Here is a 25,764-nt window from a genome sequence, read left to right as displayed (position 1 = left end):
GAGAGAAAAACTGGCAGAGAAAGACAGACAACGGGCCTTACGTAACTCCGGTGTCACTGTATTCTTATTTTTCAGACGTACCGACATGTCAGATTGTCGCGAGTTTCCACTAATTATTTGAGCCAGCGAGTCTTCTGAGGAAACGATCACTTTTTTTACGATGAGTTTCTCCTGAGACTGTCAGGATGTGGTGGTATGTACATTACAGTACGCGCGAGTAACTTTGTACAAGCACAGATATATAAGAGCCAGTTTGTTAATTTGTGAAAACGTCAAAAGACACATTGGTGTGAATGGATTAAACATGAAAGAGATCTAAGAAGCTGATCTGAGAGACCAAGAACAAATCAAAGTTGGTATATGGATATGTGTAATAAGTGTATATATATATATGTGTAATTCTCCTTTAACATTTTATATAAACATAAATGGAAGATGAGTTGTTCCAGGGTGTCTCCATACTTTTGGGCACCAGTCCCGTGATGCTGAATAAGAATAAGCAAAGAAACATTATAAATGACTTAAGTAATGAATGAATGTATGTCTGCAGTGTCTGCCAGGGATTATTTAACAATTAATCAATTACAGTCATTAATTAATCAAGCAACAGATATAAATAATACTGAACACACACACATCGAATGTGTCCTTGTACATGTTATGTATTTGTGTATTTGTGTACGGCCCGTGGAGCAGGACAGATGACCCCGGCTGTAATCTGAGCCTTTGGTTTTCCACTCTAACGTGAAACCAGACAGATACCTGACTCTCTGGATTCTTGTTGATGCGTGTGGACACTGACACCTGTGCATCCTACATAGACACGTACAAACAATTCAAACAGGTACATAAAGGCTGCTTTCAGAGACGCACAAAACCCGCACTCAAGCGAGACTTGTGTGTCATTATCGTTATACACACACACGAACATACAGCTCTCACTTTAAGCAAGCATTTCACAACATGAGCAGCAGATATTAAGATGACTGTCTATTGTGTCCGCTGCAGTGGGCGAGTGTGTGTGTGTGTTTGGAGAAAGTAACAAAAGAGACACAGTTAGAAAGCGCTGCTCATGTTTCTACAGTAGACATGGCGAGTCTTTGTTAAAAGGATGGACACGGATGAAAAAAAGTCGTCTATGTAGAGAAGAAGCGGAGGAGCGAGTAGCCGGACTGCTGTGATTCTTGGTGTTTACCGATTCTTTGATCATATATTTCCAGATCTCAATCAGAACGTTAAAAGTTTTTATTGTCAACAGATACGGTAAAAAAAAGCCAAACCAATCAACTTCTCTACTCCGTCTGTGTCGTTCCAAGCCCACTGATTCCTGCTGAAGACGTAAATCTTTCAAAACTGGTCACAAATAAATATTTTCACTTTTTTATAAAGGCTAAGTAATTTCATAAAACAGCTGCGCACTGTGGTTTTACACAAATATTACTCAAACAGGAGTTAACAGTGTGTCTGTTGGGGACTATTTACAGCCATGGATTTGGTGTTCTAGTGAGTATTTACGACTGCGGGACAGTGTATGTGGAATAGAGTCAAAATAAACTGCAGTGCCTATGCTCATGGCAGTAAAGGGACACGTTACCCAGTGCAACGGTGTGGCTCACTGATGTGTTTTTGAAGCAATATGCCACATCAGGCTTTGACTACACAGACGACACTTATTAGAAAGATCGATTCATTGTTGGTTTTCATTTGATTTGTTGAAAAAATAACGTCTATCTTAAATATTCCTAAAAGAGACTAATTGGAAAAAGTATCATTATGCGATTGGTACCAAAACTCAGGAACTGTACTGACATTTTAAACAATACCTAGCAGTATATGTGTTTAATCCCCAGCTACTGTATATGTAATCAGCCCTAAGGACAGTGGTTAGATAACCAGGGTGTATGCGTGAATTCAGTGAAGGTCGCACTCAAAGACTGGAGCTCTAACAGCACACACATTCATTAGATAATGAACTGAGATTGATAAAACAAACATATCTACTGTATAAATGGTATGTCCATGTGTCTACATGCATGTAAGCATGTCCTTTTACTTTTCACAGTTCATTAAGACAAGCCACTTCACCTCTGGCTGTTGAATGGGGGGAGCAGCAGCTCCAGGCTCATTGTGGATCCACTAATCCTTCACTTATCTGAACCACGTCAATACTGCTGCTGCTGCTGCTGCTGCTACAGCCCCCACCTTCCACTCCATTCTCTGCTTTTCTCTCTCTCTTTCTCTGTTTCCCCTCTCTTCAATTTTCCTCCTCACCCTCAGCTCTTCCCGCCCTGCAGCTCTCATTCCAGCCTTGCACCCCCCCACCACCCAACCCCACAAGGTGCTGCTTGAAATCCATCCTATCTCTTTTTCCCCTCCTCTGGACAAAACAGAAAAAAAGGTATAGGGAGTAATAAGACAGAGCAGCAGGGGTGGGATGGCCCTTGTAAGGTTATTAAGCTTCACACACAAACACACGGCTCGCCACAGGGCCACTGGGGTGAGGCCCCAGGCGGTCGGGGGGTCATTCCTGTTTGTGCGTGTGTGTATGTGTTGAGAAGGCATTTTATGTGCTCATGCTGAGAGGGGTGAATGATGAGGCCACCCACCATTTACTGGCACAAACAAACTAGTGTTTGCTTGACATTGTTTTTCTGAAGGCCAATACTCGTATCAAATACTGTATATCTTTTTACCAAAGCTGCCAATATCCAGTGCTTTGTGCTGCTACTTTATCTCTTTAAACAGAATCATATATTAATGCTGAAGAGGATCCCAAGTCTGTAGGTCCTTTAAATCTGTATTCTTAGAAAGGAAAATCCTCTTACAACAGCATTTAGGCCATCGTGTAATAGCAAAACTCTCCGCTGAAACCTAAACAAATTAAATTCATTTAAGTGGGTTAACAGCTCCTTAAGGCAGAATGAGACATGTTTCATTGCAGGTTTTACAGACTGTCAGCCCCTGTAGCTGGTTGAGTAAAAAAACTCCCACATCATGCTGTAAAGATTTCTTTGGTTTCCTGTCTTGAATAAAAATACTAAAAGCATAAGTGGAAATTATTGATGGAATCAGATCAAAATGCTTCATTAAATTGACCTGGACTAACTGCGGTTACTGTAAGTAGGCGCCTCTGTCATGGAGGTGAACAGAATTTATGGAGTGAAAGGAGAGGAGAGGTCTCGTTGTAACTAACTCTATCTTTACAGCAATAAGGATAAAGGCTCTTTAAACAGGATTTGGCTTGACCCACCACTATATAGCTGGGAGCTGATACAGCAGTGCAGAGCCAGCGGTGGATCATTTTTCATCTCCAAATCTGCTTTGGCATGGTCAGGAGTGCCAGTGTGTGTGTGTGTGTGTGTGTTTGTGTGTGTGTGTGGGGCTAGGGGGGTGAGCATGGCACATCCACAAAACATTAAGAGGCCCTGAGTGGGGAGGGGCTGCTAGCCAGGGTGCATTGTGGTCCATCTCTTGTGGTTTTTTATTGGCGCAACTCTGACAACACAAGGCTGGGTCTTCCCTCACTTGCTCAGCTGAGCAATCAGGTCACCTCATCTTGACAGACAGTAACACACGAGCACCCCGACGTAAACACACAGAGACATACACACGCACGCGTGGACACACAGTGCATGCAGCCTGCAGCTGTTGCCAATGATGTCAGTCCTGATTTGGCCAAACTAGCCTTTTGTTTCACAGCGTGAACACAGAGCAGAGGAGGAGGCTTCATTTGGCAGTAGAGCAAGAGTTTTTCTGTCTCTAAGATTGTTTGGATTAAGGATTAGCTACTGGTTGCGGACATGAAAGTCTGAATGCAACACAAAGACATTTGTTGAGCTCAAATGAATAACAGCTTAAAAACTGACGATAATTTTGATAATCAATTCATCTTTAAGTCGAGCAAAAATGTGAAACATTCTTTGGTTTCACCATCTAAAATGTACGGATTTACTGATTTTATAATTTCATTGAAAATTAAATATAATTTTTTGACATTTTATAAATGAAACAACAAAATTATCATAAATTTACAACCCTATTTTGTTCCTACAAACCAGGTAAACTACTTATTATGTGTTTGCGCATGTGTACACAATGTAAACAATTTCAGGGACGCTTAATACTTTATGCAAACGCACCTCAGTGTCAGTAATACTGCATGTCTCACATGTATCTGTAGATTTAAAGTGGTGTTAAACATGTTATACAAATGGCTGAGAACACACAGCATCATTTTACAACCAGCCTCAGTGCATTAAACTGTCAAAAGACAAACAAATATAAAAAGCTAACCTCCTCAGCAGGTTACTGACACCTCACTGTAATGAGTTGTTTAAAAATCTAAAAAGTACAAAATTGTTTCAGTATAACACAAAGTTAGAGACCATTCCTGTAGTCAACCCCCCCCCCCCCCCCCCCCCCACCCTCTCCTACCTCACTCCCTTCCCCAACACAAACACACAACACACAAACACTCTCTGCCTCCAACCCCTTGATGTCTGTTGGCAGAACTGTCTGAGGAGCTTAATTGGTACTTTCTCATTTTTTCCTCTTTCTCACTCTCTCTCTTTCTCTCTCTAACTTTGTCACTCTCTCATTCAGCTGTGTGTGTGTGTGTGTGTATGTGTGTGTGCTATGTGTCTGTTGCAGTGTAGAAAAAGCGTGCGTGTCTGTGTGTTTTCATGGCGAGAGGACAAGAGCGTGGGTGCCACTAAATGAAACAGAGGCCGGAGCAACTGCACACTCTGTGGCGATGTGATAGGGCGAGCCAACTCGGTTAACCAAATCTTGGACTGAGCCTCCACTGAATTAGGCGCGCGGCAGCAAATACACACATGTGTACTCGTGCACGCAAACACACACACACACACACACACACACACACAGGAGTTGTCTCGGTGCCCAGGCAGCTTTCCTGCTGCCGATAATGAGGAGGTTTGGAGATGTGCGTTTGTTTGTGCAGATCTAAAACACACACTATAATGGCTAACTCGATGGCTTGCGCACTCTGCCAATCACACACCAGTTTCAGTCAACAGAAGCGGCATTCTGCTTACTTTCCCATTTGTGCTCAGTAGCTTTCATTACTACACACTCAGAAACACACACAGAGTCACATATCGCACCTGCTGACATGAGATACAAACATAGCATGAGGCACTCTTCTACTGAGCTATTATGCTGCCAGTGACATTTTCGTAAATAATCCTACTTCTCCTGACATTTCATGCAGCGGGCTGGTTTACAGTACATACTGCTATACAAGCGAGTCTGCCTCTTGATCTGAGATATGTCTCGTGGAAGCCCTGCAGCCAGGGCTGCTTGTTGGAGCAATGATTTGATTAGGTTTGTGCTGATTACAGTCTTGTTGGTTACAATAAACGGCTCTATCAGAGAGAGCGAGAGGGAGTGATTGAGAGTGGGACTGTCAGTTTGTCAAGCTGTCAAGAGCAATGTCGTATTGTGCTTCTGTGTTTAGCAGAGGTGTGCGTGAGATTCATGATGAATCAGCTGGTATCAACCAGCACCGGCGGTGAGGATATTAATACAAATCTGTGAGCAGTTACCGGCGCTCAGGAGAGCGATACGATGCCGTGCGCAAACTGGGGCCCTTTGAGTCTGATCGCGGTGAAGTAAAAAAAAAAAAAAAAAAGGAGCAGCAGCACATCTGAGCGGCTCCCATTTCACAAACAACGCTATCACAGACAAACACTTTTAACAGCGAGTGCCTTGTCTTGGCATTGTGCTCGAGAGCTGTAGACGTTGCAGCACAGTGGCGCAGCAGCTCAACCGTGGTGTGTAATATAGCCTGAGAACAAATAATCTGAAAAGCCTCAAATGCCCTCTGCCTTTGTAAGCTTTATGAAATATTAACCAAATTAATCTACAGTCTCTTTTTTTTTTTTCCTCCAGAGAACATACTGTACTGCCACTGATTACCTGAAACCCAACAATCATTCCTGAGATTCATTCTAAAAAAAAAAAAAAAAATGCAGCGACATTTTTGATCTCTGAAAGCCAGGTGTAATTATTATCTTCCATATATCATGTTTTCGATTAATTAGGTCCGTGCCAGTAAACGCTGCTCTGCCTGTTGAAGTGACAGCCACAGAGCTGCCGGCCGTCTCTAAACACAGCTTTATTCCTGACAGCGTCGGCTGGAAAACGTTATTATAACATTATGGGGCTTAACGGCCAGCGGTACAGCATCTGATCGGAGGTCAGATTTGTGTACCCCGTGAAGATATTTTTAAAGACCGATATGATACCCTGTTTAGTAAAGCAATTTCTAGAGGCCTCAAGGCAGAACAAAAGGGCAGAGTTCACCGAGAGCAAAAAGCGCTTCACTCCAAATATGTGACCAGAAAATGAGGGCTGTAAAATAAAATAGAAAATCATTTGAAGGGATTTTATAGATTGCAGATTTAATGTCCCTCTGATGGAAAAAGAGAGCGAGAGAGAGAGAGAGAGAGAGAGAGAGAGAGAGAGAGAGAGAGATCAGGATTAATCCTCTTAGCTGTTTGTTTGGTAATCTGATTTAGTCTGATTTTTAGGCTGCTATCTCTGGTTGTGGTTACTGATGCTGTCTCTGGATAGACCATGGCCATTTTCACCTTCAACATCCCCCCCCCCCCCCCCCCCATCTTCCCCCCTCTGGTATATTAGGGTTTGGGCTTGACATATTAACAAAATATCGGTATATGTAAATCCCGAGTGCGGATCACTAAATCCAGCAATGTGTCTGCTTATGAAACGATTCCCCACTCTGACATCGCTCCAGAGAGGCACACTACGACTGTCCCTGCTCCAAATAAATGACCTACTTTACACATTAACACACATTTACATGCAGGCAAGATCCAGGGCAGCTTCGTAGTTTCTGTTCCCAGCTCAGACACATCTCGCTTTAAGTGCAACGTGGCTGCTGTCCAATTCTTAGAAAACGCAGCCCTTTTCTGATTCTCCAGCCATCTTTGAGGGGATCACTCAGGCAGCACAGCTGAATGGAGACAGGCCCAAACCATATTTCCTTTCAACCTAGCTGGAAAATAGGTGCATAATATGCGCCAGGTTCTCTGGCAGAATTGTGCTTTTGTCGTGCGAGCGTGTTAATGGAAGGTGAGGCTGGCACAGAGGCCCACCTAAGGTGCTCCCAGGCCCAGGCAGAGCTATTTCCAGACCACCAGCCCCTCCCCGTCTCCTCCACCTCCACCTCTGGTGGGGAAACCACACCACTGCACAGGCCCCAGTCACAGACATAACTCAAGAATGGATCCATTATTCACACAGGCTGTTAGGGGACTGGCACACAAGGGTGGGATGTGGTAGTGGGACACGAACACTCCTTTTTACTTAACTTAGAATTGCTCAAGCAGGCAAAATACGTAATGAGAGTTCGTTTTTTTTAACAAAAGAAAACTGTTCTCGGCTTCTTGCGTTTTGTTAAACAATGACATATAAATATCCAGCGTGTGATTTGAGTGATGTCAAAATAATGAAAGAAGACGCCCAGCAGAGAGGAGTGTGTCCGTGTGTACGTTCAATGCTGGGATGGAAGTGTGGACTATCGAGGTCCATGCAACTGTGGACACACACCGAGACGCGCAATGTAAAGAAACGCAACAACAATAGCAGAATAAAAGTCAACACAGCTTTAGACGCACATGTCATATCAGCTTCAGAGGACGCTTGACAGCACAACACAGCTCCACACAACTCGACATGGATGAATGTGTAAGTGCTTTCTCTCTTTCTCAAACACACACACACACACACACACACACACAAGAACACACACACAGAGGCCAGATTGTATACGAGTTTGCTCATGGACCATGATAAGAAAATGTGGTAAATGCGTAATCTGATATGCATGACTTGAGGTTTCTCTCTGCCTTTCTTTTCCTCTTGGAAATCGCAGGTTGCATCCATAATTTACACCAGCCTCCGTCTGTTTCTCTCTTTTCCACTCTGCTCCCTCCCTCTTTTTTCTCTCTCCATCTCCCCTTCTCTCTCCTGGCAATCTGGCTTTTGCAGCTTTGCTCATTAGCATATTGCAGAATGTGCAGATGCCACCAAAAATTATTCACCTTCCAGCGCTTTGATGCCGTTTCACATGTACACAAACTACACTGTCGACATTTTGCGCAGCCTCCCAAACAAAGCATGAGGGACAAGGTCTCCTTTTACTTTAAAGTGTTGGAGGGCGTAATGGGACATCCTTTAGTCTGATGTTTCCTCTCATCCTCATTCACCCCAATTACATTATCCATCACGTCAGTCAAAGGTTTTTAGATACTGTGATGAGGATTGATGGAGTGTTTCTTCCCAGCCAAGGTTTAAATGAACACTTAATATTCATGCAGTCCGAGGGATAACTGAATTCATAATATTCATGCTGTTCAAAGGCTAATTGAACACAGTATTCATGCATGTTTCTGCATCAAGTGGAGCCCTGTTTCTGCAGATTACGCAGAAGAAGGCACATAACTGCTGGACGGGGATATGGGGATTTGTAGTTGTCCTCCTTTTGGAGATTGATATTGATAGAGACAAATCAATAGCCATACATGGTATCTCACCATTGGTCCAGCACTGCTGATGCGGTGATCACACCCTAGGGACAGCTTGAAGCAAAGCAAGAACAGTATCACCACTGTAGCATACATGTGAAAATGTGGACTTGTAAACATCCTTCAAATGGGCTTTTTTTTTTTTCCTGAATCGACCACATCAGACGAAGAACGGTGATGGAGTGAAGCTGCACTGTTCACGACTTGTTCGGTTTCTTGTGACTGACTGACCTGTTACCTGACGAGCACCAGCTGTCTGCCGTGCAAAGAGGGAAACGGCATCAATCCCGATCAAAACCTCAATCCCCATCGTGTAAATCCTCATGCTTTCATTCAGGACAAATAGATCTCTCATGGCGATTAATTCAGTATGTACTGACGTGTCTGTGGTCCAACATTGTTCTCTGAAAGCGTCTGGACAATAAGAGACAGCGTAGTATCAATTTCAGTATCACAGGCCTTGGCGCTTTCCTTCACAGATGATTTGAGTTTTTGCCTCAAAACCGAGAGGTCTGTAAGTTACTCTGCTCCTCTGAATCACAACGTGTTCTGTTTTTAATTCTTTCTTGAAAGCACACGGTATTCCATCTCGGTTACTGTGTAACGTGATCACCGGCGCTTCCTGTCCAAGGACAAATCACCTGTGTGTTTAGCGGCTGGTATGACAGAAGAAAAGACAAAATCCAAACTGCAGACGTCTTTATCTTGTTTGCAGAACCACGCCGAAGCATATCTGTGACACAAGCTGATGCTTGGATGAAAACATAGGTGATAAATCAGGATCCTTACCAGCGGATGAGGATGTTCCTGTGTTTCCTATTAGGCAAAATCCGTTTCTTAATCCTCATCAATCACAGAGCGAGTCTAAAATGAAACAAAACAGAATGCAAAGCACATCAGGGAGTGTGACAAAACACAATCTGCTTTTTAGTGATAGGAAAACAAGACTTGGGTGGCATCATTTATCGAGATGTAATAAAGCACCCTGTCGTGCGTCTGTCAGATTGGAAGCGCATAACAAGGACTGACAGAAGCTGGAGAGAATGCAGGTCTCTAATCCCCGCCAAATATGAAACATAAAATACTTAAATGACAAATACAAGTTGATTTCTCGTCTTCTTTGTGAGTGTTTTGCGCCCATCTAGTTGCAGAAGCAGCTGTCTTTGAAATCTCCAGGCTCTAATCATGGAGGAATATTTCTGCTGGCTCTTCCCTCTAAACTAAAATGTGCAGATCTCCTAATGGGACGAGCATTCGTGGACTATTAATGCACTAGCCTACTTTACTGGGACTGCATCTTTAACTCACTTATTCCTGTGTTTGAAACTCCCACATTCGTTTCATTAATATTCTGCTAGTCTGCTTCCCAAAAACCGTCTGGCTCACATTTTTTCCACATGTGTACAGTAGGCGAAAAGAAAAGACTTGAGCTATCTTCACAGGCTACAGATTGCCCCACATTTAATTACTGTTAACACCAGCGCTAGCAAGCTAAATACGCCCCCATGATTTATTCATTTTCCCCCCATATTTCAGTCAAATTAAATTAGTCATATGGGTTTAATTAACTAAATATGATCTGATATTGTAATTTCACACTTGGATATGGGATACAGAGAAGGGTACTTGAGCACAAAGAAACCATGGTAAACCAGTGCTCATTAGAGGCTCTTATGTGTAGTCATGTTGGCATTACCAACAGCAGCATTAGCTGAATGATTGCTCCTAATCAAGGTTTACACGCTGGGAGGTTACCTTTATTCCTAAAGAACTGGAATCACTCTGTTCACACCATTATTCACTGCTCCTATTAGTCACTGAACCATAGCTAATACAAGTAACTCCCCTCATATTTTCTAGGACCTGTGCTTGGCTCATTATTGTTATTGCAGACCACAGAACTGCAATTAAGGGAAATAATAGTTGATTCCTTCCTGTTTAAAAAGTCACCACACAAAAAAAGAAAAAAAGAAAAAGAAAAATGCTTCCTTTAATGGTATCCTGCCACACAGACAGTTTTGCTTCTATTTACCCAGGTTTTGAGATATCCGTCTCTAATATTTCAAGTGACGCCCCAAACACAGTGGAGATGAAATTGTGTTTGCGATGCTCACAGTAGTGAAAAATTACATTTATGTTTGATGTATTATCCGTAGTAAAAGAGACAAAGTTTCTAGGAAGGAGGAGAGGTTGCTTTTGAACTTTTTAAATGTGACTTTTGTAACTCTGTGAGGACGACAAACTAAATTTTACTCACCTGCATTGTTTTGAAGGTGCAGGCTGAAATCTCAAGAGACAGATATGTCAAAACCTGGCCAGATAAAACTAAAACAAAATAACTTCATGGCTAGGAGCCAGTGGAGGAAAGTGAAAAAGAAAGTCTTTTATAAATTGGGTGAAGCAAACTATTTGAGTGCATCTTTTTTCCCTAATAAAAAAAAAAAAAGGTTTACACCAAGATGATGTCACACAATATCACAAAACATGCTTTATTGCAAACAGCGTGTTCCCGAATACGGTGTAATAATCTTATTTTCAATCATTTGTCAGCGTTTGTATCGGGGAAGGTCATCCTTTTGAAGCGAATCAATGATGCTCACACAGACTGAACACATTCAGCACAGTATCTGCTGTGGGTTTTCCTATTCAATTGCACCTGGTAATTTCTATGCCAGTGTGTCTTTAGTTGTCTGAGTAGCTCTAAAGCACAATATCTAATGCTGGTGTTATTTCCCCACTCATACAAAGGCTTCATCATGGCGCTAAATGAGCTGCAGTGAATGATATAAAAAAAAAAAAAAAAAAAGCAAGCGGTAATTTACTGATCTCCGGTAATGAAACATGAGGCCGGTGTGGCATGTTTTCTCACTCTCGCAGAGAGGAAATATGGCTGCTGAGAGCTACGCCGGCTTGCAAAACACTGTCACACTGCCTCACGACACAGGCAGAATTATCAGAGAAAAAACAAATGGAGGCACTGATTCACTAGTTGTTTATTTACAGCCCTCTCCGGAGAAGAAATAAATTCCCCTGTTGAGGCTTTGTTTCCCCATCACACGACACAACGGGATGCATGAGAAGAGAGGTGAGCGGGCCACACACACACACACACACACACACACACACAGAGTTGGAAAACACACATACGAATGTAAGCGCACGCACAAATGTCTTACATCTGGATTAATCTCCAATGGGCGTCCTCTTCACAGATGCCATTAAACGTAGCAGAAGGCGAGAATCATGCAGGAAAGAGGCTGCCATCTGAATAATTTATTCAGAGGCTCATCTTGTCTCACACCAGGGGGATTTCTGCTTTCAATTTACACTGTTTTCCTCCCCATATTCAAATCAGGGAGCAGATTTGTTGTGATTGGCACACGGAAGGTCAACGTTAGCGAGCTAGCGTCAACGCTTTCCCTCAGTGGGCTGGTGTGCTGGTCTATTAGCACACTAGGATAGTGTGCGTGCGTGTGTGTGGCAGTCTTTGTTTACCTCAGTGTGTGCTGGGTGACACTGGAGAATAGGCCTATGTAGCGCAGAGACAGCAGTGTGTGTCTGAGCTTATTAGGCTGCTTTCCAAGGACACAGGAGGCTCCAGACATTACACTGGCTAGGGAAAAAACACCATTGCTAATCATGGCAGGAAGATGTTAGGACTGCAGACACAGAGAGAGAGAGAGAGAGAGAGAGAGAGAGAGAGAGAGAGAGAGTGGAGGAGTCAGGGATGATAGCAAGAGGGGAGGAGGCAAAGAAGAGTTATAGAAAGCAGGGAGAGTGCAGGATGAAGTCATGGCTCTCCTGCATGTCCTCGTTCTGTGTGTCACAGTGGGACTGAGAAGAGGACGGAGAACGGTTCAGTAAGGCACAGGTCATCTGTGACAAGATGAGCTGCCATTAGCCCAAAGGCGCACAGAGCAACTGACGAGCAGAGGGGGGGGGGGGGGGGGGGGGGAGAAGAAACTCCCAGTGACAAACTGCATTTTCAAGTGGTCTGTTTGAAATTTCCAGCGTTCGAGGCAGCACAAAGGATCTGTTTTGTTTTGTGGTGCTGTTGTTGTATGATTCCTTGGGGAACGGATCAGTCTATTTCACTTTATACTCAATGTAGGCGGCGTACAGGCAACAGAGACTGAACATATTTGAGACGTGTTTGTCTAAAGACACTTGCTCTGTTTAAAAAGCAGCTTCTCATTCTCTGAAATGTAATCCAAACTTTAAAAAAAAAAAAACTGGTTACAAGGTTTGCTCGGGGGAAACTGTGCTTACCAAGCAAAATGCCCTTGTCATTTCCAGTAGTAAATTGGTATGTGCTAGCAAGCGCTGATGACAGGACTTGGCTGTTTCTGCCGTTACAGGCATGAATGGCCCTGTAGTAGCCGGGCACAGTGCAGCGGTTCAACAAGGCCTCTTTAACCAGCTGAATGACAGGCAAGCAGACGGGCAGCAAGCCAACCACAGACATTCAGCTCTGGCTGCTGTAAAGATGCCAATTCAGCCAGACCAGAGAAACCATGTGATGAGGGCAGAAAGAGAGTGGGAGAGGCGAGTCGAAAATGTATGAGCGCATCTAGTGTTAGGTCACCAGGCTGTGTTTCTCTTCTCTTCCAAGTATCCCACCTCCATATGTCTCCAATTTATCACCATTGTCTAGCAGTCTTCTTATACCGACTCTTTCAAAAAAAAAAAGTTATGTTGTCTTTTTGTCACCACGGGGAGTCTATGAATGTGTGGCTTGTTGCCTTGTTAAACTTTAAATGTCAGTGTCCACAGCCCTGAGCGTTGCGTCAGTAGCCCTTTGCACCCTGCGCCTTGTGGAAATCTCCGTGCAAAACCGAGGGGAAACTCAGCACCAGTATGACACAGCATGGAGGAATGCACCAGCGGATGTGGCTCTCTCTCTCTCTCTCTCTCCCTCTCTTTCTCCTTCGCAGTCAACCCCCATCTCCTCCTCCCCCCCCCCCTCCCCTCCTCCTCCTCCTCCTCCCCCCCACCCCCCCTCCCTCCTGCTGTGGGCAGGTCCATATGCACCCAGTAATTATCAAGGTTATTTTCTCCAGAGGGCCAAATCCCTGTTTATGGGCAAGAGCGTGTGTCACACGGCTCTGGCTGTCAACCCACAGGACGCTGACTCTGTAGACAAACCCGGAGAAAATCGGAGCTTCAGCGACACTGCGGTTGGCAGACTGTGCAGTCGCTCTGCCTTTGCTGCTGTTTAACAAAAACATTAGCGATTTTAGGTTGATGTGTCATGACCTCAAGTGAGACTGCAAAAAAAAAATGATGTTTCGTGTGAGCTTCGACCTAAAAGTTATTTCTGGAAACCCCTGACTAAATGAAGAGTATCCGGCAGCAAAGAGAAAAAAAAATGAAGACTCAGACACTGAACCCAACAAACAACAGAGCTAAACATGAATGTCTTTGATTTAAATCAGTGTTATTTATTTACTGCAGACATGAGGGTAAAGAGTGCAAGTTTTATGTTACTAGTTCCACTGAACTGTAAAAAAAGGAGACCATTTTCTACTATTATTAATTCGATTCACTACCTTCCCAGAGCCAGACACTCTGGAGAATTGCTACCTGGGCTACAGAGTACATTTCCTTTTGGCGACAGCTACAGAGGAAGTAAGATTGTAAAAGGCCAGTGGTTAACAAGCCCTGTTAAAAAACACTAACCAATCCAACAAGCTAGGTATTATACCGGTTAGTTGGAGGGGAACAGGAGGCAACTTTGTCTTGTGAATGGGATACAGAGTAGGGTTGTTCTCATGCTACAGTAGGCTTGTCAGTAAACAAGAGCCTGGAGCAACCTGAATTGCGAGCTCAAAAGTAAATTTGCATGTAACAAACTGTTAGCCATGGTCAGAAGTGCAACACCCCCCCCTCCTCCAACACACACACACACACACACACACATCAAAATCGGCTGCTCCCTTCACAAAAGCTGCTTCCTCTCCGTTTCATTGCGCGGGCCGGGCTTTGTTAGTGTGCGGAAATGCCTCCAGAGGGAATGAAAATACTGGCAAGTCCCTGCAGCTCTTTCTGGAGAGCGACGCAGCAAAAAGAGATGGGCCCTGCAGCTGCAAGATCACACACACACACACGCAACCACACACACACACACGTATGCCAAGTGCCCATGTAGGTTGAGGGCTCAGGTTACGTTATGTCGTAGGTTATGTCCCAAAGAACATAAACACCGGTGTGTGGTTACAGGGCTGTCAGGGCACCGGAGGAGCAAGAGGAAGCCAACAGTGACAGTACAGAATCTAAAGTTGGACTAATGCTGTCACAGCTGCCGCAAAATTACAGGCAACGTCACTATGAAAGCTCATACCAGCTCTAAAATCAGGGGGTTTCCAGCGTGGGAATTACATTTAGAGTATGAAGTGACCCCTGTTTCCTATGTTCATTAAATCATGAGTATTGTTATCTTATTGAGAAATCCCACGAGACAGTTCCAGAAAGGTCAAGAAAAGGTGAAACGTGGCAAGAAGTGATGTCTTAACTGTGCCGCCTCCATCTATCCGTTTTTTCCCCTATAACCACTATTCCCATTCAGGGTTTCTGCACACATTCACACCGATGGTCAGCCCAAAGGTCATCTAACCTGCATTAACCCTCCCGAGAAAACACGAGCTTACACTTCAGCCGCCCAAGTGGGTACAAACACTCAACCTTCATGATATCCACCGCGCCACTGTGCAGCCCAGTACTTCCCTAATGCTTTAAAAAAAAATTTTTTATATTCCATTACCTCACTCCACGGCCATCTCGGTTGGCCATAAACACGTGTTTGTAATCAGACGACAGCACTCCAACAACAGATGATTGCAATCAAACAGTCAATAGCCAGCACTTAAGGCAAAAATACACCATATTAGTAAGAAACAGAAACCAGTGATTTAAAGGAATACATCATGTTTTCAAGAGATTGGTCCATTGTTCGAGTCATGAAAACGCAGACACTGAAATCATGCATGTGCTTAATCCTGTCTCTTCAGTATGTTCAATTACAGCAGAACCATTATGACTGTCATTATAAAGTAAGAAGACAAACCTTTTAGTAAACACTCATCAGCCATATTGGTTGCATTGCCCCTGCAAATGAATTAACTGTAAAACATTAAATATATCTGTACAGAACATAGCAGACCAGCCCCGGTTAACTTTTGATACTACTGTGGGGTAAGAATCTGTTGCAAAGTGATTTTCAGCTCTACACTGTCTCACTGCACCACCCACACTCACATTCAGTTGACCCAGGAAATTTAAAACAGTATGCTATTTTTGTTTAATATTTCATGTAAATTGTACCTCCTACACAGAGCTGACAGACTCGGCCGCCTACCACCGTGTCTTTTCATTACAGCTGCTACAAGTTTTTTTTTTTTTTTTGAGATAATACTAGTCGCCTACTATCAGTCAACGCTGTGTGTTTTACAACCTGGGTCTTATTGTCTTATTAAATTTTGACTGATACAAAAAAAACCCATCATGTTAACCTGCAGTAGTTTTGCATTGGGAAAGACGGCTGCTGTAATAGACAATTGGGGTAAAAACTATTGATGTTCCCTTTCATTAAAAATAACTGCTTCTGATAGTTGGTTTGGAGCTGTTTCCAGTGAGGCACTTGTGTCTATTATCCCTATAATGACGGTGGTTAGCAATAGATATGTTGGCTAAAAGTATGACAATAAGTATGAAAAAAAAGTGTGTTCCTTTTTACAGCAGAAAGCTGGACTTTGGACTAAACAACTGACTGAAACTGTCTTACCGGTGAGATATCAGTGGGAAAGCGGATTCAAGATGCACTGGCAGAGCGGAGGAGCTTTCAAGACAGCTGCTTGAGTTTCTCTCTCTCTCTCTCTCTCTCTCTCTCTCCGTCACTCTCGCTCACGAGCGCACACACACCCATGCGAAAACACACACTCCACTCCCTCTCTCCTTTTTAGCCAGTGACAGCAGGCACCCAGCGATGACATGAGGAGTGTCTCTGGCAGCCACTAAGGCAGCACTAAACAGACAGAAATATCTGCTCTGACAGACGGACAGACTGTCACCCACTACGACATGCATGCAGCTGTCACTGAGTTTACTGCTCCTCTTCCCAACCCTCGGGTTTGATTTTCCTTTATGCAACTTTCTCACTCTCTCTCTCTCTCTCTCTCTCTCTCTCTCTCTCTCTCCGTGACGAACAGTGTTTCCCTTGTTGTTTTTTGTCCCCCCCCCCTTTCTTTCTGCTATCATACACTATATTGAAAAAGCCACACCTACATTTAGGACATTGTGCTTGGCTCTGTTTGGCTCATGGCCAGAGAGGAGGTGGAGGGAGTGTGTGTGTGTGTGTGTGTGTGTGTGTGTGTGTGTGTGTGTGTGTGTGTGTGTGTGGTGGGAGGGTGGGGGGGGGGGTTCCATGAGGCCAACTTTTGAGCATGCAGCCATCCTCCACTTGACCAGCGTTGGTCTGCACAGGCCTAGCTCTTTCCTCCTTTCATTTGCTCATTCTTTTGTTCTTGCTTTCTTTCTCTCTCACACAAGAATCTGTTCTCTCTCTCTCTCTCTCCCTCTCTCTCCCTCTCTGTCTGTCTGTTTAGCTCTCTCTTTCTCAGCCACAGCCGTTCTCAATTAGGAGGGTCAGGGAGCAGAGCGGAGAATAACTCAGGCTCTGGTATCTGGAGCTGGAAGGACCCAAAGATCAGCAGCAACAAGAAACCACTGCTGCAATGTGCTGCGCCAAAAACTAGGCTGTGGCTGCCTGTGTGTGTGTGTGTGTGTGTGTGTTTGCATGAGTGTGTGTGCGCATGTTGCATAAATCTGCTCTGTGTCAACAGGTTGTCAGTGACCTCTGAACTCTATATTTAAACAGACATGAATATGACAGAACTGCTAATGTTGTGATTGGTGCAGAGTTGTCTCTGCTGGAATGTAGATCTTCAATTTAAAAAGATCCCGGCTTTGAAACAATAGGAAATCATTCACACTCGTGCACTTGCAGGCAGGCACGCCCACGCGCCGAATCTTCGCCCCATGAAGAGAGCTACTTTAATTGCTTTGTTTCAATGGTCCCCTCTGAATGGGAGAGAGAGGCTGAGGGCTGTAGTTTACAAGACACATCTGCAGGTGTTGCATTTCAAACAGAGAAACTCCAGCTGTGAGAGAGAACACATACACTAACACAGGAACACAGATAGCAGAACATACAGGCGGATTGTCTTTCTGTCTCTTCCTCTCTCACACACACACACGCTGCAGGTGCAGCGCCGTTCAAGTACGTTCCTCCGCGGCATCGACCCTGAAAACGCCGCTTCGTTCTGAGCGAGGTGAAATTGAAAAAATCTCTGACGTGTCTGTATCTCTTTCTGTAAAAGACTTTAATGTGAGACAATGCAAAATATATGACGAGACGAAGCTGAAGCGCGGCATACTGAGCACAAGAACGAGAAAGAGAAAGAATGTGCTTATCAGCGGGGCTCCGTCAATGTGGCTGACGCTTCGCAGCGAGCATTACAAACTACAAGTCTGACAGAGCCATAAATACTCCAAATAATGTGACTTGGGGTCATGTAGGTTTCAGATAACCTCTCTGTGGCCGTTTGTGGAAAAAAACTACTTTACTTTGTTGCCATACAGCCACCGGTACCCAGCATCTCACCCGTACACTTCTTTGAAAACAGCTCATTCAGAACAATTTCCACCCTTTAAAATTCGAAAAAAAAAAAACCCTCTCGGAGCAGCTTCTCTATGAGAATCAAATCTGTTTGTTACAGCTGAGAGTCGAGTAGTTTTGGAGGATCTTTGGTAGCATGTCTCCTAATTCACTGAAAGAAAGAGCAATCAGCTAAGCTTCAGATGGCATCCGACATATGACGGATTCGGTCTCCTTTCTTCGAGCGTCTCTATTGTAATGTTCTCACACACTGCATGCCGCATTGCACACATTTTTGATAATCTATGCAAATATGCCACAGATGGACGAGTATGTATCTAATTGAGCAACATATGTGTCGCACTCTTAAAAATAATAATTCTTACATCTCCCCTTGTTTTTTTTTTCTCTCAACCTACTTCTGTCACCCTTCGTTCATTCATTAAGAGTTACGTGTGACTGCGACGCTGGCGTACTGCCACACCATTTGTGAAATTATTCAAATGAGGACACCATGTTTCCTTTGTTTACTGCCTTGAATGGCGATGCCTTGAACAAGCTTGGAGTATTCATGAACGCCATTTCTCACTCTCGCTCCCTCAATCTCCCTCGCTACGACTACCACCCCCCCCCCTTCTCTCCCTCTCTCTCCCTCTCTCTCTCTCTCTCTCTCTCTCTGTGAATACTGCCGCGGCATTGGAGGAACGTCCCGGCCATTATGAGAAGCCATTAATGAGTGTGTGGCGTGGCGTGTTGTGATGCGCGGCATATTACAGCCATTCATCAGAGGCCGAGAGACACTTGACAGGCGGACAGCCAACAGGTTGTGTAATCATATAACACAGCCATGTCAGGCCTGCCACAGCTCCGTGTCCCATTCAGGCCTCTAATGTTGTTTTCCTCCGGGTAATTGACGACGCCAGACAGAGAGACCCGGTGATGGATAACATCGTGAACCGACCGGCGCACAAAGATGGCGGTCTATCGGAGTGATGTCATTTCAGATTGCGTCAACATTTGGAGACGTTTTAAGGAAAATCCCCGGTTATTACAACTTCTTTCCCAGTTTTTGGCCGTCATTTCTATCAGTTATGATAACATGATATTCATCAAAGTAATTGCTGAGATCTGGGAACACAGCAACATCGCTACAATAAAGCCAGATACAAGCAGTTGCAAACAAGACATTTAGCCAGATTAACTAAACTTTATGTGGAGCTAAAACCAAAAGTGATTGCACTGGAAATGTGTGTATTAATCCCACTTTGCACAGGAAAAAATAAGTCAAAGTTTAACCGGGAATTACAAATGTGTTGAATGAGAGTAATTAGTAATATTTTAACTTTTCGTCATTGTTTCCTCTTCCAAATATGTTTTTGCTAACCTACAGGGTTGTTTACAACCTGTCTGATCATGTGACTGCTTATGTTTTTGCCCCGTTGGGTCTATTTTTTTGCAATATTGCTTTGTTCCCAGATCTCAGCAGTACAGTGTTATTATTACCAATAGAAATGACTTGTATAAAAAAAATCCAGGATGACACCTTCTTCATGCATCCTGAACTATTTTAGATGTGCAAAAAAAAAAATTCATGAATTAAGTTTAATGAGTCATAATTGAGTAAAAAAAAAAAAAATCTCATCTAAATCTAGCAAAGAAAACCATTATGAGACATTCATCTAAGTTATGGCATTAATTATGTCAAAACATGACAAAGTAAAAGTGTTGCTCCGGTAATTACAATGTGCCAGGAATGCCATCTGACGCTCAGGAATGTGTTGCAAATATTCCGTCTCCTCTGCACAGCACAACTCTCAGCTGCATCAGAGGAGTAGAGGTGGCCCTGAGGCAGTGTTAGACGTTGTTAAGGATAGCAAGTATCCTCGCGCAACCTGTTCTGCTCTGTCCCTAAGCTGGAAAAGAGAAGACAATGTTCTCTCTCATCCTCCCACTCTCACCACTTTATACCTCTGCTTGTTTGTGAGATGCCTCTCTCGCGGCACACAATCCGAGCAGGCCAGCTTGTGTATGCGGTGGTGGTGGTGGTGGTGGGGGGGGGGGGAGACGATAACCGCAATGAATATCTCCAGCAAGGATAAAAATAAATGTTTCTGTCTTTTGAATATCATCACAGTCTCCTAAGCCGCAGCGCCCAGAGGTGCTACTCCTTAAAGAACGAGTCTTTATTAGACATATATTTTATCTTTCATCCTCTCTCTGTCATGAACATGCGGTATAATGTATACATACGCAGATGACAGCGGAGAAACACAGGGCCGCCTGTGTGCCCCGCTCTTCTATGCATCAGATGAACACATTTACCGCAGGAAAACTTTACTCTGGAGAAGTAAAAGATGGAATGGGAGGAAGAAGAGAAAGAAAGGACTCAAAATGGAAGGAATGAAACAGATGAAAATGAAAAAAGGAGGCTGGGAATGGGATGCTAATTCCTTTGGTGAGCTAATCCCTGGGAGCTTTGACATTCTTTGCTTTATCTAGGAATGCCATGTGGCAATGAGGCGTAGACAAAACTTAACATAGGGAATTGATTGCAGGTCATAGATGCTACCTGCTAACCAGGCAAATAGTGACTCCTATACAGAGAAATCACAATCTTATGAACACAAAGTCATCTTACATAACAAACTGGGCCAGAAACTAACAGTTATCAATTCATCTGTTGCTTATTTTCTCCATGAATCGATCCGTTGTTGTGAAATACGTCGATCACTGTTTCCCAAAATCCAAGATGCGACCTAAAATGTCTTGTTCTGTCCCGACCAACAGTCCACAACTCAAAGATACTCAGCTTACTGTCAAAGAAGACTAACAAAACTAGAAAATATTCACATTTAAGAAGCTGAAACCAGAGAATTTTAGCATTTTTGTCTTAAAAAATGACTCAAAGCAATTAAGCAATTATCAAAATTGTTGGCGATTAATTTTCTGTTGATCAACTAATCGACTAATTGTTGCAACTCTATAACAAACAAATACAGGTAAATGACAACACATGTCTTGAGTTTACTTGATACTGACATTTTAAATCAGTGATAACAGAGCAGATTAGAGGTGACAGAAAGTTGTCCTCTTAACCTCACTACAGCACCTGCTACACCTGCACCTGAGCACGTCTTGGGTCGCGTTCTCTAAAAGCTCAGTTTTTTTTGTTTTTTTTTACCAACCGTGCTTAAACGTCTGGCTGGCATTTCAAGATGTATCCTCTCTAAAGACAGTTTGCAAAAAAAAAAAAAAAATGCTGCGTGGACATACGGCTCAAACTGAGAGAAAAACAAGACGCGTTTTCAATTTTACCCGGGTTAAAACGTCACACTCTAAGGCAAAGATTAGATACACATACGCACACATATACACACACACACACACACACACACACACACTGACCCTCCTCAATCTCAGCCCCCGTCGCCTCACAACGGCCACAGTGTTCAGTGTCAACAGTGGCCACACTATGTTGCCCTAACATTAAAAATGCATCCAATTAAAGCTGCAGGGGGAAAACACTCCCGCTGTAAACGGCAACAGTCTGTAACATGTTTGCAGCTATGATAGGCTTTCTAAACAAATTAAGCCAGAGGAGCTCTGCATTACTCATCCTAGCTGGCTGTCTGGCCAAATTCTGCCTCAATTGCACAGTTGTTTGATCAACTGTTGGTACGTTGTGTATGTGTTAATGTGAGAGAGGGGTGGGGGGGGGGGGGGAATAAAAAGAACGGCATGAGCCCATGGATGGCAGGCGAGATGAAAACGGTACGACAGCAGCAGAGACACACAGTAAAAACTTGCCTTCCTATACTTTCATGTGTCTACAGTCATGTGCTGTCAAATTCTGCGGCTCTGTTCTGTCGGCTGGCAGCGTCTCTCTCTCTTTCTTTCACTGTGCATTACTTGTCACTCCTCCGATGGTCGGCGCGTGTGTGTATTTCTGTGCGTGCGTGTGTGTGTGTGTGTTAAACCTGTCGCTTTCTGTGCTCTGACGTCCGTGTGCTAATCGCTTTGGCTGATCCCTGCTAGTCACGCATGTGTGTACAGTATCTGTGTTCTTCTGGCTGCGTATACGTGTGCATGTGTGTGTGTGTTTGTGTGTGTGTGTGTGTGTGCGAGGCAGATGTTCCCCGGGCGGTGGCATTGCTCAGCGTTCACACACACCGTACTAAGGAAGCTTAACCAGCACTTTATTTATTTATTTGCTTCCTGGATTCCTACCCCCCCCCCCCTTCCCTCCCCTCCTCCTCCTCCTCCTCCTCCCCTCAGTCCTCATTCTTAATCCCTGGTAGCAAAGAATACAGTAGGAAAGGCAAAAGTGAGTGTAAAATTCAAGCTAGGTGGTAAAGTTTTTCTGCAATGCTGGATCTACTTTAAAAATTACAAACCTTTTCTGGTTCAGGCCCATGAGAAAAATTGTGCGGATGACTAGACCTTTGAATAAACCACAACAAGCTCTCAATAAACTCTACAAAGTTTCATTTGGATAGTGCAGCATATGATATTGAATTTAATATCAAGTCACTATAATATGCCACCTAAAGCTCTAAGACTCTAAAGTAGGGTAAAGTTAAAGTCTACAGTCAGAGCTACGGGTAAATAGTCTAGAATTTTGTCACTATAAATCTGCAATAACACATGAACAGTCTTTTTCCCTATTCCACAGCCCTGCATCTGTCAACTGTAAAATGTAAAAATGACAAAATGTGAGTTTTTTGGAAACAAATGGTTCTTGAATCAAAGCATCATGGTTTTGTCCTATTCTCCCAGTATTGACACTGGCCACAGAGATTCTCGGCGGGGACTGGCTGGGCCTTTTTAGACAGAGCCAAACAGGATCCTGCACAGCTCCTCATAAACAGCAGCTGCAGACTGCTCAGTTCCCAGTTCCTCCCCGGCCGCCAGCCCAGGAGGGTCCAATCAAAACCAGCCACATTACTCCCTCACTTTGCCTTTGCGTGCCAAGTCTGCTCCGTGTCGGAAAAAAAAAAAAAAAAAAGAAAAAAAAAAAAAAAAGCCAGTACTAAACCAAAGAGTGTGTGCACAACCGCCGAGCTGTGGATTCAAAAAGAAAAATCTGTTTACCTGTGTGAACTCTGACCTCGGTGGTACTGCTGCTGTGGTCGCCGCCCCCTCCCCCACCCCGCCCTTCATGTATTCCTCACGCACGGTCTCTTGCTGACCCCCTCCTTAAGTAGTGATCTGAGGGGAAGGAAGAAAGAAGAAAAGGCTGTTAAATTTCTTTTAATGGAATGCCAGGGAGAACCTGGTTCAGACAGAGGACAAATGTATCACAGAGAAATACACCCCAGCGTTGAAAAATGTACGCAGGAAGCCATGAGGGAGTTTGCTATACTACTGCCCCATTTACTCTACCTCCTAACCCTGCCTAAGAGCCAATGAACCAATGAACAACTGCACCACCCATCACACTGCCATGCCTGTATACTGCAGCAGTCCTGTATATCCACCCCCCCCCTCCTCCACCAATGCGACCCCACCCCCCCACTGCACAGGAACAATGTCCTTCCTAAAGGTTATCAGCAGCCTGGCGCTTGGTCAGCCTCATCCTGAGTCCATTACACACAGAGCGGCGAGATTCACTGCCTTAATACACCTCTCTAAGTCTGTCCTCCCTGCTTTGCTGCGCCCTTGAAGGGCTGATACAAATCCAGTATACGTCCAGTACACAAGTTTTGGGATTAGCTCACCAGCACATTTCTGCCTCTAAAATATCCACAATGCACTTATATTCAATAAGCTTAAGTTTCATTACCTCAAAAAACCCCATTAGCTGGTGAACACCAGCAGAGCATTTAGCAGATAAAAAGCCACATATTTCGCACAGAAATTGGTGGAGACCAAAACAGAGTTGTTGGAGAGAGGAACTGGGTGGACAGAAACATGACGCTACACTGAGGCAACAACAAACCATAATACAACAGTCTCTCAGAGCAACGGGACAACTCTGTAACACAAGATACAACACATGCATTGGCACCATTCAAAGAGAACATGTACTGCAAATAAAACAAAAACTATAATCTGTTAGCAATAAATATGTTGCTATGTGTGATTGAGCAAATATGAAAATCTGATAATAGAAACTGAAAGAAATCTGAAAAAAAAAAATCTATAACAAAAGAAACTGACACTAACAATTTCACTTTTTACCATCTTCATCTTAATGTCATCTGGCAAACACACGCCATTCTCTTATGTCTTCCATTGTTTTGTCACTTCCTGTACAATCTCTATCGCTGGTGCAACCAAGTTTCCTTTGCTTCTGGCACTTTTAATCAGTCGAAGAAAATTTGGCCAGAGGTTTGAAGCGTCTCTAGAACACTATGAGTGAATTGTTTCATTGTAGTACATCTTGTCTGTGTACACACTGGGCGCAGTTTATCTTTTGAAACCGCTGTGCTTGATCAAAATCAATATATTATGACTCTCTGAGATTTCAACAAGTTTGACAAAGTTATGATTTAAATAAATTAAGGTGTTCACACTTTAAAAATGAAACATGGACGAATACAAATATGAAAAGTTGGCAAAATGCGACAAAAATCTCTAAATCTGAAATATTTCCATCTGGTAGTGAAAAAACAATACATGGATGTTTTAAGCAGAATGGGTGTGTGAATGGGAGGTGGGCCCCCCCCACCCCCCCATATATCTTAACACCTGCTCGTTCATTTAATCTACGAGCAGAAGGGACCATACTGAAGAACATACTGTGGGAAGAGCGGCTGGTTTTGGAATGAGGCCAAAAAGAAGAGGACAGGGCGGAGGAGAAACCCATAAATACGCAGGGAGGCGAGCAGGTGTCGCAGACAAATGTGATTTACAGGGTCTATGTCCCATACAGTGCTGACAGGTAAGCCTATTAGGTTGATATTACCCAGCTATAACACGCACCAATGGACCCTCTTAAAAATGTGTGTGCAGTTAGTGTTAAAGTGATGGGTTTAAGAGAGAGATTATAATATCCCATTGTTAAGTTGGCCATACATTAGCTTCTGAAAATGCAATAATTATATCTTTAGTGAGCTGATTTTCACTCAAAGGGCTGTCATTTAGCAGCTTTACGAGAAAGCTATGTTTCCTTAAAGATGGTAAAAAAAAAACAAGATGGTTTTATTACAGCAGAGGTTAGATTGGATTCCAGTTTAAGAGCAATATGGGGCAAATGTTTTTTTCCCCTTCATACTCCGAAAATGACATGAGGCTTTGAAGAGTGCGAGAGGGAGCTAAATACTGGGATGGCAGTGCATTTCTGCATATTGGAACCTGCCGGGGAGCAATCACTGAAGGATGCGAACGTTTATGAGAAACTAAATGCACTAGAACATCGAGCGGAGATCTGCAATCGAGTCTCACTTGTAATACTGCATGAGAGACATGAGACTACAAGGAAATTGCTACCACTTGAGCAGCACACTACAGATGGTGTTGAGAGCAACACAGCACAAAGCAATGTGTTCCTTAATAATGTGGTGAATATTGCAGTGAAAAGCTGAGTGCTTCGTACTA

At 43.6% G+C, this 25,764-nt stretch overlaps 1 protein-coding gene across 6 annotated transcripts in view; it reads right to left on the bottom strand.

Moving 5' to 3' along the window:
* The window catches only part of zmiz1a (zinc finger, MIZ-type containing 1a), a 104,289-nt gene that overhangs the window by 54,529 nt on the left and 23,996 nt on the right, over nt 1–25,764 (bottom strand). For 4 of the 6 annotated variants that reach the window (XM_067610237.1, XM_067610235.1, XM_067610240.1 and 1 more), the window contains exons 2-3: nt 23,317–23,433; nt 9,363–9,437 (exon numbers count right to left, since the gene is read on the bottom strand). The gene's annotated coding sequence lies outside the window, so the exon portion shown is untranslated. The remainder of the gene's footprint in view (nt 1–9,362; nt 9,438–23,316; nt 23,434–25,764) is intronic. The other 2 variants (XM_067610238.1, XM_067610236.1) reach the window with 2 other exon arrangements.

Source organism: Thunnus thynnus, chromosome 14 (genome assembly GCF_963924715.1).
Source record: "Thunnus thynnus chromosome 14, fThuThy2.1, whole genome shotgun sequence".
Lineage (NCBI taxonomy): Eukaryota > Metazoa > Chordata > Actinopteri > Scombriformes > Scombridae > Thunnus > Thunnus thynnus.
Note: the sequence above shows the minus strand (reverse complement) of the source record. Positions and strands in the feature narration are given on the sequence as shown.